General features: G+C 36.5%; 2 pseudogenes; both read left to right on the top strand.

Moving 5' to 3' along the window:
• Positions 1 to 1,504: 1,504 nt before the first annotated feature.
• On the top strand, positions 1,505 to 2,399 carry LOC122427633 (annotated as a pseudogene).
• A 9,561-nt stretch (positions 2,400 to 11,960) lies between these two features.
• On the top strand, positions 11,961 to 12,877 carry LOC122427202 (annotated as a pseudogene).
• Positions 12,878 to 14,057: the final 1,180 nt, after the last annotated feature.

Here is a 14,057-nt window from a genome sequence, read left to right on the forward strand (position 1 = left end):
TACCATAGATCAATTTGATGACAGTAGGAAGGCATGAAAACTCAGCCTGTGCTAAGTAGCTTCTGAATTCTCAGGGGAAAATACAGAAGCAGAATATAATTAATGAAATGTTTGCATAACATTAAAGCAGAGGAGCAATAGCACATGGATTTAAGTCCCAGTGTACCTGCTAAAATACAAGGCCATCTGCTTATTGTTCAACTAGCCAAGACCTGCTCATCTCAGGTAGGTTTCCAGTTCCTAACTTAAAGAATATGGAAGAAAACACTTAACATTTTGAAGAAACAAATTGTAAATGAACCATTTTGTGCCAGCTTACTCATTAAAATCTGAAATCAATGGCTAGAAATATTTCGCTCTCAGAACACAAGAATCTGAACTTGTTAATATCCACAATGCAACTGTTTGTTTGTTTTATTTTGCTCTTTCTTCACAGGAAATATTTACTCTTTTTATCTTTGGAAAAATATATACATGAATTTAAAGCATGTTTTGTTTTATTACAATAGATTAGGTATCACAATTAAAATAAAAACATGTACAAATTCATCTCCATGTGAACCACATGCCATGTTTACTTAGTTCTGAGGGAAAAAAGCTCATTGCTTACATTCTATTCTTATAAACATTAACTCGTATACACATACACATATATTACAAAGAGGAAAGTCTATGCATTTTAGAAACATTATTGTCCCTCATCTTATTTCCAATTTAGTAGCTAACAGGCCATTTAAAACCTAAAATGATGCGAATCATACAATAAATTCTGTTGTTTTCACTTCCTTTTAGTTCTTTTTTTCCACTCATTAAGAGATTCACCTTTTGACAACTACCACTACACAAAGAGGTAATGAGCATTGTGGGAAAGCAAGAATACATTTCTAGAAAACCAGGTCAATAATACTTAATTCATGTCTCAGCAAATACTGAACATAACATAAACTAAAGCAAGTAATATAGTTATTTTTTTTTTATTACTAGTCATTGATATACTGACTGTCTCTGGAACTAAGTTAACTTCTCTGAAACCAATCATTCTTTTTTGAGAAGCATAAAAATTATTATTGTCTTTTTGTATCTAAGTGACTATTTTCAGCCATCATAAATGCTCAGTCCTATGTCTTACAGCCTGGGTCTCTCTAACACTGGTGTCTCTTATAGGTTTTTCTCAAGAGATAAAGAGTTAAATTTCTCTAAATCTACTCCCTGGGATGAAGAAACTAACACTCAGAGAAGAGCCTGTAGAAAGTAACAAACATCAAGAATGACATCTAGATTTACATCCAATTACTCAAAGGTCTTTCTCAGATACTTTTTTATTACTGCATCTATGCCTCTTTAAAGAATGGGTACTTGACTGAATACTTTTCTATGTATAAAAAGACATTTATAGAGAAATATATTCTGTCTTATGACATTTTGTAGATGCCGAAAAGTGTTACACATCCAAGTGTCCTTTTCTTGATCATTTTCTCAAATGTTTACATCAGAACTGAGAAGAATGGATAGATGGAATTGCTCCTCCATGACAATTCATTTTCTTGGGAATTACTGATAATGCTGTGTAAAAAGTGATCCTGTTTGCCATATTTCTCCTTGTTTATCTCATTACTCTTCTGGCAAATCTTGGAATGATAGCCCTGATCAGAATGGATCCCCAGGGGCACACACCCATGTACTTTTTCCTCAGCCACCTCTCCTTCGGTGACCTCAGCATTTCCACAGCAGTTGGCCCCAAGATGCTGGTGGACCTATTTGCTAAGAACAAATAAATTCCTTTCTATGGCTGTGCCCTGCAGTTATTGGTGGTCCATATCTTTACAGATTGTGAGTGTCTCCTACTGGCAGTGATGGCCTATGACCGGTACAAGGCCATCAGTAACCCCTTGCTCTATGCGGTCAGCATGTCCCTGCTCACGGCTGGGGCTTACCTGGTGAGTATAGCAGAGACTTTGATACACATGACATTAGCATCCCACTTATGTTTCTGTGGGTCAAATGAGATTAATCACTTTTTTTGTGATATTGCTCCTCTTCCATTGCTATCTTGCTCGGATACACAGGTCAATGAGTTACTGATATTTACTGCTTTTGGCTTCACTGAACTGAGTACCATTTCAGGAGTTCTTGTCTCTTATTGTTATATTATCCTATCGGTCTTGAAGATCCACTCTGCCAAAGTGGGGTTCAAAGCTCTCTCTACCTGCAACTCTGACCTAACTTCTGTGGCAATTTTCCAGGGAACAATGTACTTCATGTATTTCAGGCTGAGTTCTTCCTATTCTCTAGATTAAGACAAAATGAACTTTTTGTTTTACACCCTTGTGATTTCCATGTTAAACCCTTTCATTTATAGCCTAAGGAATAAGGATGTGAAACAGACCCTGAAAAATTGAAGAATAAAAGGTTTTAAAAATTTATAGTTTGTATTTGTGCACACATACACATTCATACATATATGGTGATTGATGATTTATTAAAATTGAATGGTAGGTTACATGAGAAACATAATTTCTATTTGAAGTATATTGCTATTTTCCCCACCTGTCATGCTTCTTTATATTTCCAAAATTTGTATATGGCATTAGCTTCTGGGAAAATTTTTTCTGACTTTTTCAATATGTTAGTTTTGTTCAGTTTTCAGTCAAGCACTATTTAAATTACACTAAGATTTATAGTGCATTTTATTCATTGATCTTTGAGTTTTTCGGTTCTTTATGTACTACAATATATCTTGTAGTTTAAATACTACTAAATATAAGCTAATATTAATAATGTATTAACTAAACAGTCAAGTAATTCATAATAAATCTGAAATTCATCATGAGATAACACATAGTGGTCTATTATTCAAAAGTAAAGGTATCTAAAACCAGTCTAAAGGAAAGGCATCTTTGGATATTCAGTCAAATCAGAAAAGGATTCAATTTTTAGATGAAAAAATAGCAGGCAGAGGATCTGACAGTTACTCAGATCTTGAAGTGTACGAGGCCATGCCTGTTAGAAGAAGTCATAATGTGTACAACATGGAAGGACCATGAGGGGCATATGCTAAATGAAATAATTCATACAGAGGAAGACAAATACTGTACGGTCTCACATACAGAAAGAATCCAGTTGGTCAAACACATAGAAATAGAGAATAGATTGGCTGTTGCTATGGGCTGAAAGGTGGGATCAATGGTTGATATTGGTCAAAATTTACAGACTTTCTGTTACTTGATGAATAAGTCATGGGGGTCTAATGTGCATTGTGACTCTAGTTAACAATTGTGTATTGTAAGACTGAAATTTGCTGAGAGAGTAGATCTTAAGGGTTTTCATGGTATGCACACTCAAAGTGATAACTATGTAAATTGATGAATGTGTTAACTAACTTTATTGTAGTAATTATTTCACAATGTACACATATATTAAATCTTCATGCCCTGTACCATATGCATGTTATTTGTCAATTTTATCTGAATACAGCTAAACACACACACACACACACACGCACACACATACACATAGTTAAAAAAAAAAAAGAAAAGGTAAGGGACAGTGCACAGAATCATGGTAAAGTACATAATTGTACTTCATTATCAACTGTCGACTCTTCTATGACTCTCTGCACACCGATTTCCTTCCCTTTTCCCTTATTCTTAGCTCTGGTTAAATACCCCTTTTTGTCTCTTGTGATTCACAAAAAAACCACCTAATTAAAACATTACTTTATATCATCCTGTTTATCAGAGTTCTTTGCTAAAGAATGAGTGTTGCATTATGTAAACAAACCACTACATGTTGCCTGGAAGGTCAAATAAATAAATATGTAATAAACTAAAAATAGAAAACAACACTTTTCCACTGCTAATTATATGCCAATTATATGTCAATACAACTGTATGTCAATTATAGTCAATACAAAATTGGGCATCCCTGGTGGCCCAAGATGATAAAGCGTCTGCCTGCAGTGCGATAGACATGGGTTTGATCCCTGGGTCGGGAAGATTCCCCTGGAGAAGGAAATGGCAATCCACTCCAGCATTCTTGCCTGGAAAATTCCATGGACTGAGGAACCTGGTAGGCTACAGTCCATGGGGTCACAAAGAGTCAGATACGACTGAGCGACTTCACTTTCACTCTCCTTAATATAAAATTAAATGAGGGTTTGATAAGTAGCTTAAAAATGTATATCAGAATACAGTTAACATATTGAACACATATACACAAGCTTGTTTGAAAGGTGCATAAAACAGTTTTGGACATTAAGATAATATACTATAAAGACATGCTTATTAGCTTCACTAGAAAGAATAAGCTCTGAGTTCTTGCTATTTGACTATTTCATCTGCCTTTGATCTGGCTTCCTGAAGGCTAAAGCACTAAATTAGTTGTTGAGAAAGCTAGGATGTGACAATGTATTTTAAATACCATAATGTACTGAAAGAGACTGATATTTATCCATTACAATTATAAAATTAAAAGCCTCTCATGGTCTTCAATTTTCTAGCTGCCATTATAAAATGTCCTTATGTGACAATATTTCAGATTGGAAAAATAAAGCCTACATAATTCCTCTGTTGTTCAAGGTGGTATTTGTAAAGTACTATGACATGTTAAGAAAAACTCTAAATTCTTGCATGATATAGAAGACTTAAATGTGTGCTCCTGGCATACTTTATCAGTTCACTCAAACTTCTTTTGACTTGTTGCAACAAGAAGGCAGCAACATGGCAGCAAACATGGCCAGCAATATAGCTAATCAAAATGGGTGTCAATGGATTACCATTAATTCAGAGATTAATAAACATGGATCTAATTAATCCATCTTCATATATATGATCAGTTTTGTATCAGCATCTAAAGACTGATTCAATATGAATACTAGCCCATTATCTAGTAAGTAATAAATAAAGAGAAGAAAATTTTAAGCCCATTAAGTGGACTTCTAAAAATAGAACTGATTCAGTTGATTGTAGGCTTCATCTCCTTGAATTGAAGAAATTAAGGAGAAATTATGGAGTTTTTAAAAGATAATTTCTAAGTCATATAGGAGTTTGGGCAAAATGATTCTTCTTTCCTGATATTAATCTGAAAAAAGGGGAACAGTACAACACAAAATTTATTCTAGCCTGTCAATTTCAGTATTCTTCATTCTTTACCATTTTAATTGTCTTCACATCATATTCTCCTCATACATGCACCAATGACTCATGGAAAATATCATTGTGCAAATGAAATTTATTAATGACAGATGTAATGTTTTAATATTACAGTCAAATTCCTGTATCTGGACCTCTTTCTTCATCCTTGCCACTGAAATACTTTGGCATAAACATGGCAATCACTGACTCAATGGCGTGAGTTTGAGCAAGCTCCGGGAGTTGGTGATGGGCAGGGAAGCCTGGCGTGCTGCAGCCCATGGGGTCGCAAAGAGTCAGCCATGACTGAGTGACTGAACTGAACTGAAACGTGGCAAGGCAATGTTAGATTTGGTAAATGTCTAATGCAAAGGACAGACACACTCATACTTGTTATAAGCTGTACAAGTGAACTACTTACAAATAGAACAGCAGTAATGTTCATGACACCAGTAAGTAGGAGGATCTGGGTTAAAGCTAGAGGCAGAAATCTTTAACTTCCCTGGATGGCTTTCTCGTTAATTAGAACCATGCTATGAACCAGGCAGGAACACCACTCTAAATACCACAAACTCTTGCTTTCTATCCCTCAGATCACCCTGTGTAGAAAAGGGATTTAAACTAGATTACCTCTAAGGTTCTTTTCAGGTGATATGATCTTCCTCTATAAAATATAACTTTACTGTTGTGTAAATCCATCCATATCATTGGAAACAATATAAAAAAAAAAAGAGTCACTTTACATTCAATCAAAGAATTGATCTGAATATATAGGTTGGTTATCTCAGCTGGTAAAAAATCCACTTGCAGTGCAGGAGACCCTAGTTCAATTCCTGGGTTGGGAAGATCCCCTGGAGAAGGGAAAGGATACCCACTCTAGTATTCTGGCCTTGAGAATTCCATGGACTGTATAGTCTGTGGGGTTGCAAAGAGTTGGACATGACTGAGTGACTTTCACTCACTCACTGAACCTGAAATGTCAGTTACATGAAGCCATCAAGATAGTGTGAGTTTCAGTAGGCCAAAGACTTTTAAAAACAGCTGTTTTACATGCCCTGTTATCCAAGTTCAAAATCTCATGGACTCCTTATGAGAGGGTAACAGGCAGGAAGGCTAGGGATCCCCAAGCAGAGGAAATAGACTGCAAGTGGCAGACATTTTGCTTGTTTGTTTTGTTTGCTCCTTCTCTATACAAAAATTTTTTTCATTTATTTTTATTAGTTGGAGGCTAAATTACTTTACAATATTGAAGTGGGTTTTGTCATACATTGACATGAATCAGCCATGGAGTTACATGTAATTAAAAGGAAGTTTCTTTTAAATTCTGTGTTGTCAGAGTAAGTCCAGTTCAGCCTGGACTTAACTTTTCTCAAACTTTGAATCAATAATGGCTCAACAAATCCATATGTCTTATTCATGGAAATGTTCTCTTAAGCTATGTTAATGAAACTATGTATTTGCTTGGAAATCTGCCCTTCTTTAAGGTTCATGTCAATTGTTTTATGGCTGGGGATGACTCATCTTGTGCCCCATGTTGTCTCAAAATGCATGTTGTGGGAGAGGGGCCTGATGAAACTCTCTCAGTTTTGAGGTGATTCTTTAACAGATATATCACTCCTTGCTAAAAGCTAGAAAGGGGGCCACTCTTTCTGTCCCCTTCTGATGTCTATGTTAGAGCTTCCTCTATCCCTTTATACTTTAATAAAACTTTATTACACAAAAACTTCAAGTGATCAAGCCTCCTCTCTGACTCCAGATCAAAACCCTCTCCTCCAAAGTTCATGAATTCTGGAGTAGCTCATGGCTCAAGGCTGCAAACTTTCACTTTACAAGTGGATAGATATCCAAATTTACTAGTGTTCAAGTAAATAGAAGTGAAATAAAATGCTGAGTTGTGTTGACATTTACCAAATGGCAGAAGTACTTGTTTACATACCAAAGAGTAAACAAGTAACTACTACTGTTGAGGATGTGAAACAACCATGGTTTTTATGCATTGCATTGACAGTAGATTGAGAGTTGACACTGCACTTAGCAAAATTCTATGTCTGAGTCCCTTATAGCTGGACAAATAAATGTCCTAGGACCAAAAATATCATTCCTAGAAGCATGTCCAAGTGTACAGAATGAATATGCACCCAAAAGACATGCATAGAAATGTTTACCGTTGTATTAATTACAGGAGTATGACAACAAAAGCAACTCATTTCTTTTAATACGTTAGATCAAGATGACATACTTTCCTGAAAGTATTTAATAGTGTACATTTTAGGGTTTGTAGACCATAAAATCTTGGTACATCTAAACTGTTTTGTCGTCTATCACAAAAGCATCCACCCATAATACATGAATAAATGGTGTGTCACAGCTCCGACTCCTGCTTCAGATTAGACAGATGACTTTATGACAAGCTTGTATGCTGGAAAAGTACACAGAGCAATGAGAATGAATAAATACAGCCTCATACAAAAGCATGGGGAAACTTCACAAACATAACCTTGAGTGAAGAAAGCCAGACATAGAAGTGTAAAGCTGTATGATCTCACTACTTTGTACCTTAAAAATATACAAACTCACATATCATATGGAAAATCAATTTCTGATGGATGTAGGGACAATTTCTGAGAATCTAGTAATGTTATTTTTTTTTTGGTCTGATTCTAAGTGCAGGAATCTTTCCATTTTTGAAAGTGTTTTTGCAGTATACATTTTTAGATGAAAATTTGTTTTCTCTATGTATATTATATTTTAATTTTTTTCTCTATGAGATTGTAAAAAGTGTTAATATTTATTTTTAAGTCTAAAATTTTCTTATGTAAAGTGGTTATTCATATAGTTTTATGAAATTGATGTAGAGCATAATTACCAGAGTATCTTACTGATCTTTGTATCACTGAAAACTCTCCCTCACTTGTAGAAGAGCACTGCATTCGTACACCCACTGACTCTCCTGGTCACTCTCACGGCAGCCGGGAGCGCTAATGTACTTCAGTACTGGACCATGCAATGAGCTCTGTGTCATACCACTCTACGTTTGAGGAACAGGCCATTATCATCTAAAAAAGGTCATCTTCTGGGTAGTATTTGACGACATAGAATTGATTTTGGTGTCAGCAGAGGCACCAGGAAAAACCTACATAATGACTTTTTTTTTTTTCTCATTTCTATCTGAAGCATACATTTTCTCCTTAAGATGTTTTTTGATTGCTTAAAAATCTCCATTTTTAATGAAGCACAACTCTCATTGGGAGATATTTTAGGTTACCCACCTTGCAATTAATAATGTAGCTGCCCAAACTCAGGTTTAAATTGCTATGTAGGGGAAGATAGAAATGATGTTAGTCCACATGTTTTTGAGGAGCAGGCCTGTTAAAAAGTTAACACTTGCTTCTGGCTGAACAAAATGTAACCCAAGCGATTTTTGCATTCCTGAAGATAGGGATGTACCTGAGGGAAAAATGAATTTGGATAGGAGTAGAATTAGGGGACTGAGAACAATTCTACATATGCCATATGTGTAACAGAGAAGTAAATAATGATAGCAAAACTCTTTTGAAACATAATCAGTTTCTCGATTGTGTGTGTGTGTGTGTGTGTGTGTGTGCTCAGTCATGTCCGACTCGTTGCAACCCCTGGATTGTAGCCTGCCAGGCTCCTCTGTCCATGGAATTTTCCAGGCAAGAATATTGGAGTGTGGTGCCATTTCCTCCGCTGGGGATCTTCCTGACTCAGGGATAGAACATATGTCTCCTGAGTCTCCTGCATTGGTAGCTGGATTCTTTACCACTGAGCCACCTGGGAGCCCTTCTTAATCTTAGTGGGAAATTATTAGCAATTATATTGTGGTTTGAGATTTGCCTCAATGATATCTCCACAGGTTATAGTTGACATTTTAGTGTTGGGCTCCTCATAGCCAAGAATGGCAATGACATATAAACAGGCATTGAAATTGCCATTGAAGAAGGAATTCATAGGGCCTGGACTCCATCTCAGGCCTGTCTGTGCTGATCGTGCGCGGCCACCTCTCCAGTGGACTCTGAACTCTGTGCTTAGCGCCTGTGGGAATGACAATGGAAGGATAAGACCCCCCCTCTGGGCAGGGGAATCTTGAAGAACAGACACTAACCACCCCTGCCTCCAGACACTATCTATCAGAATGTAAGCACAGGCTTATCAGTTATTAACTATTTGGAATGTAACTGCGGGCTTATTGATTATTGATTGTTTGAACACATAATACGTGAATGATGGGGTTATTGTAGTTGTATTTACCCTTCCTTTGTTTATGTAAGTCTCAAGGGAATTGGGGTAGTGGGTTTGGACACATGGGGTATAAAAGATTTTCACAAATGCTGGTCAGGGTCCTTGGCTAAGAGGAGACTCTGCCTTGGGCCCGCCGGTGTAATAAACTGCACTCCACTATCTGCATTGTCCTTCTGAGTGAGTTTGTTTCCCGGAAAGCGTGGCTATAACACCATTAAGAATCACTTTTACAAAATTATATATGTACTATATTTATGAATTTTAGCATATTGAATTTCTCCGATTTATAGGAAAAAAAAGTAGGAAAACAAACAAACAAAAAAATGAAAAGAACTGAGAAAACACCCAAACTGATAAGAAAGCCTGTGTCTCTGTAAATTCACAAATGATAATTCATATGAAATTGAAAATTAGTTATGACCAGTATTTAATTTCAGTCTGTTAACATTTATGTCATGTTATCTTATTGTGCCTTTATTGCCATTGCCTTTATACTGAAAGGTTGTTGCACAATAAGACACCGGGATTCTTGGCCTCCGGAGGAGACGAATTCAATCTGGGGCCAGAGACGAGGCTGGATCGCTCAGAGCTTTTGTGTAATAAAGTTTTATTAAAGTATAAAGGAGATAGAGAAAGCTTCTGACATAGGCATCAGAAGGGGGGCAGAAACAGTACCCCTCTGCTAGTCTTTAGCTGTATGTTATATAGCCACTCGCAGTCCGTTAATGAAAAGAAAGGAATGTCATAAAATTTGGTATGGCACCAGATAATTCATCCCCGGCCATAAACGATTGACTTGAATCTTGTAGAAGGGCAGATTCACACACAAATAGTTTCGTTTACATAGATTAGGGGAACAATACCTGAGTAAGTAGGATGGGCCATTTGGCAGAACTTATAGAGTCTGGGTAAATTAACATATCTTAAAGACAAACATTTCCATAAGAAAAAGAAATGTATTGGTTAACTCAAGGTTTGAGAATAGTTAGCTTCAGGTGAAACCAGGTGTCATAGCAACACAGCATTCTAAGAGAAACCTTCTTTTAAATTTGTATAGAGAAGAAAATAATATCACTGGTTTGTTTCCTCCTGCCCCTTAAGAGAGATAAAAATGTCTGACACTTGCAGCCTCTTTCCTCCATTTGGTAACCCCTGGCTTCCCTGCCTGTTACCCTCTCATTTTCTTTTATTTAAAATATAATGTAGGAGTGAATTTAAAAATTAAAATGTGCATATCCATCTTCATGTGAAGCCCCATAGCTACTAAGGTCAAAAGAAAAAATTCCTTACCACGTACTAGTCTCATATACATCAGAGACATGCAATCTTCATGCAAACATATGATAGACACATAGTGTATACATACTAGACAGAGAAACCTATGTATATCAGAGGCATTGTCCCTAAACCTATTTCCTCTTTTAAAATATAAAAGTTAAAATCCAAAGAGATGCAACCGTGGGTGTTAGATTTGTGGTTTTCATTTCATTTTTAGCATTTTTCTTTGTTCAAGAGACTTCTCCTTTGGCAGCAGAAACTTTGTAAATAAGTAATAAGTCATGTGGCAAAGCAGTGATACATTTTTAGAGAAAGTTTTCAATGTTACTTATTTCATGTCTCACTAAATACTAAAGACTAGGATCAATAACACAATTATTTTCATTGCTATTAGTGTATGGTATACTAATAGATTGTAAAGCTAATAATAAATATTTTAAATTATGTTTTATGAGCAATGAGATAATGAAAATAAATTTTTGTATCCAAGGGATTTTTTCAGCATAGTAAATGGTTATTCATATATTTTCATCTTGGTGTCTCTAGCATCCGTGTTTTTTCCACACTGCCTTGGAGATGTAATGACTTGGTCAATGGGCATTCTTTTAAAGGGTATTGATATCAATCTGATAATAAAAAATATCTGAGATAGGCAGCTGAGAAACTTCTGTGTAAATCTAGATGTAATTTCTGAGGTATGTTGCTCTTTATGTTGCTGTTGATCAGTCACTAAGTCGTGTCTGACTCGTTGTGACCCCATGAACTACAGCACTGTAGGCTTCCCTGTCCTTCACTGTCTCTTGGAGCTTGTTCAAATCTATGTCAGTTGAGTTGGTGATGCTATCTAACCATCTCATCTTCTGCTGCTTCTTCTTTTGCTGTCAATCCTTCCTAGCATTAGGATCTTTTCTAAAGAGTTGGTTCTTCGTAACAGGTGGCTGAAGTATTGGGAGCTTCAGCTTCAGCATCAGTCAGTCCTTCCAATGAATAATCAGGGCTGATTTCCTTTAGGATTGACTCGTTGCTGTCATGAGCTCTTCAGTTTCTCTCAGCATAACTTTCCTTGTATCAGGAAGGATATTTGGATGAATTGATATCTCATCTTCAAAATAGTGTGCAAAAAACACTGATGTTAGAGACACCAGGCTGAAAATATATATAAAAAAAGACCATTGCAGAAATAAAGTGTGTTCTTCCCTGCAGATATTTTGTGAATGCCCCGAAGTGGTTCCCTTAAATGTATCATTTTCTTGATCATTTCCTCAAAAGTTTAGACAAGAAGACAGGAGAATGAAAAGAGGAAACTGCTCATCCTTAACTGAGTTCATATTGTGGGGAATTATGGATAAGCCTGAAGTTAAGATGATCTTATTTATCATGTTTGTTATTGTCTGTCTCATTAACATTTTGGCAAATCTTGGAAAGATTATTTTAATTAGGATAGATCCCCAGCTGCACACACCCATGTACTTTTTCCTCAGCCACCTCTCCTTCTGTGACCTCTGCTATTCAACAGCTATTGGCCCCAGATAACGTTGGACCTTTTAGCCAAAAAGAGATGAATCTCCTTCTATGTCTGTGCTCTGCAATTTTTGGTTTTCTCTAACTTTATAGATTGTGAGTGTCTCCTGCTGGCAGTGATGGCCTATGACTGGTACAAGGCCATCAGCATCCCCTTGCTCTATGCGGTTAGCATGTCCCTGCTTGTGGCTGGGGTTTACCTGGTGGAAATGACAGATACTTTGATACACACGACATTAGCATTCCATTTATGCTTCTATGGGTCAAATGTGGTTAACCACTTTTTTTGTGACTTACCTCAACTTTTCTCCCTTTCATGCTCTGATACACAGGTCAATGAATTGGCATTATTCTTTTTTTTTTTTTTTTGACTGCGTTGAACTGACCTCCATTTCAGGAGTCCTTGTCTCTCACTGTTATATCATTCTAGCAGTCTTGAAAATCCACTCTGCTGAAGGAAGGTTCACAACTTTCTCCACCTGCACCTCCCACCTAACTGCTGTGGCAATTTTCCAGGGAAATGTATTTTTCATGTATTTCAGGTGAGTTCATCCTACTCTCTGGATGAAGATAAAATGGCCTCATTGTTTTACACCCTTGTGATTCAGATGTTAAACCTTATGCTTTACAGCCTAAGGAACAAGGATGTGAAACAGGCTCTGGGAAAATTGAAATTTTTAATATGATTTTAAAGGTTTATATTTTACACACTCTCTTAGTCACTAGTACACACATATTTTTGTTTTTGTTTTTATAAACTTATACTGTGTGATGCAAGAGAAACAAAGGTGTCTTAAATAGTTCAAATGAGAATCTGTTCTTATAAAGTTGAAGGTTTAGAAATATTTTAGTTCTGAAATATTGCATACTTCAATTTATGTATCAAGAATTTATATATGGCACTTTCCCTTTGTTGAAAACTTTCCAGAATTTTCTAATTTTGTCAAATTTTGCCAGTTTATTCTTTCATTTGAATAATATTTGGGCTACCTCAAGAATTATTGTATTTCCTGAAAAATCTTTCAGTCTCTTTATGTTCTATGGTATACACTGTACTTTCTATATTAATGAATATAAGTTAATGATAATAAGAAGCATTAATTGTTTAAATAGCTATGTAATTTATAAGAAATCTCAAAATCATTTCTTATAGCCATGCTTTCCGGGAAACAGACTCACTTAGAAGGACAATGCAGATAGTGGAGTGCAGTTTATTACGCCGGCGGGCCCAAGGCAGAGTCTCCTCTTAGCCAAGGACCCCATCCAGCATTTGTGAAAATCTTTTATACCCCATGCGTACGTGTCTAAACCCACCACCTACCCCATGTGTATGTGTCTAAACCCACCACCTACCCCATGTGTACGTGTCTAAACAGTCAATAGTCAATAAGCCCGCAGTTACATTCCAACCAGTTAATAATCGATAAGCCTGTGATTACATCCTGATAGATACGAAAAAAGTTTATGACCTGTCCGGAGACAGGGGTGATTACGGTATGCTTCCTCTTAGGCAATGAGTAGCCTGGATGTGATCTTCAAGATTCCCCTGTCTGGAGGGGGTCTTATCCTTCCATTGTCATCCCCACAGGCACTAAGCAGAGAGTTCAGAGTCCGCTGGAGAGGCAGCCGAGCACGGCCAGCACGGACAGGCCTGAGATGGAGTCCAGGCCCTATGAATTCCTTCTTCACATTAAGAAATAAAAAATGAGAATTTTAAATCCAAAATAAAATCTAAATCTAGTGTATCTTTTGATAGATATATTCAGTCTTAGATCTAATAAGTATTCTACTTGGGAGATAAAATGATAGTGGTCAGAGGATCCAATGAATAGATGGGTCTTGAGAGGGACAAGACTGTGTCTTTTA

This window comes from Cervus canadensis, chromosome 25 (assembly GCF_019320065.1).
Source record: "Cervus canadensis isolate Bull #8, Minnesota chromosome 25, ASM1932006v1, whole genome shotgun sequence".
Taxonomy (NCBI): domain Eukaryota; kingdom Metazoa; phylum Chordata; class Mammalia; order Artiodactyla; family Cervidae; genus Cervus; species Cervus canadensis.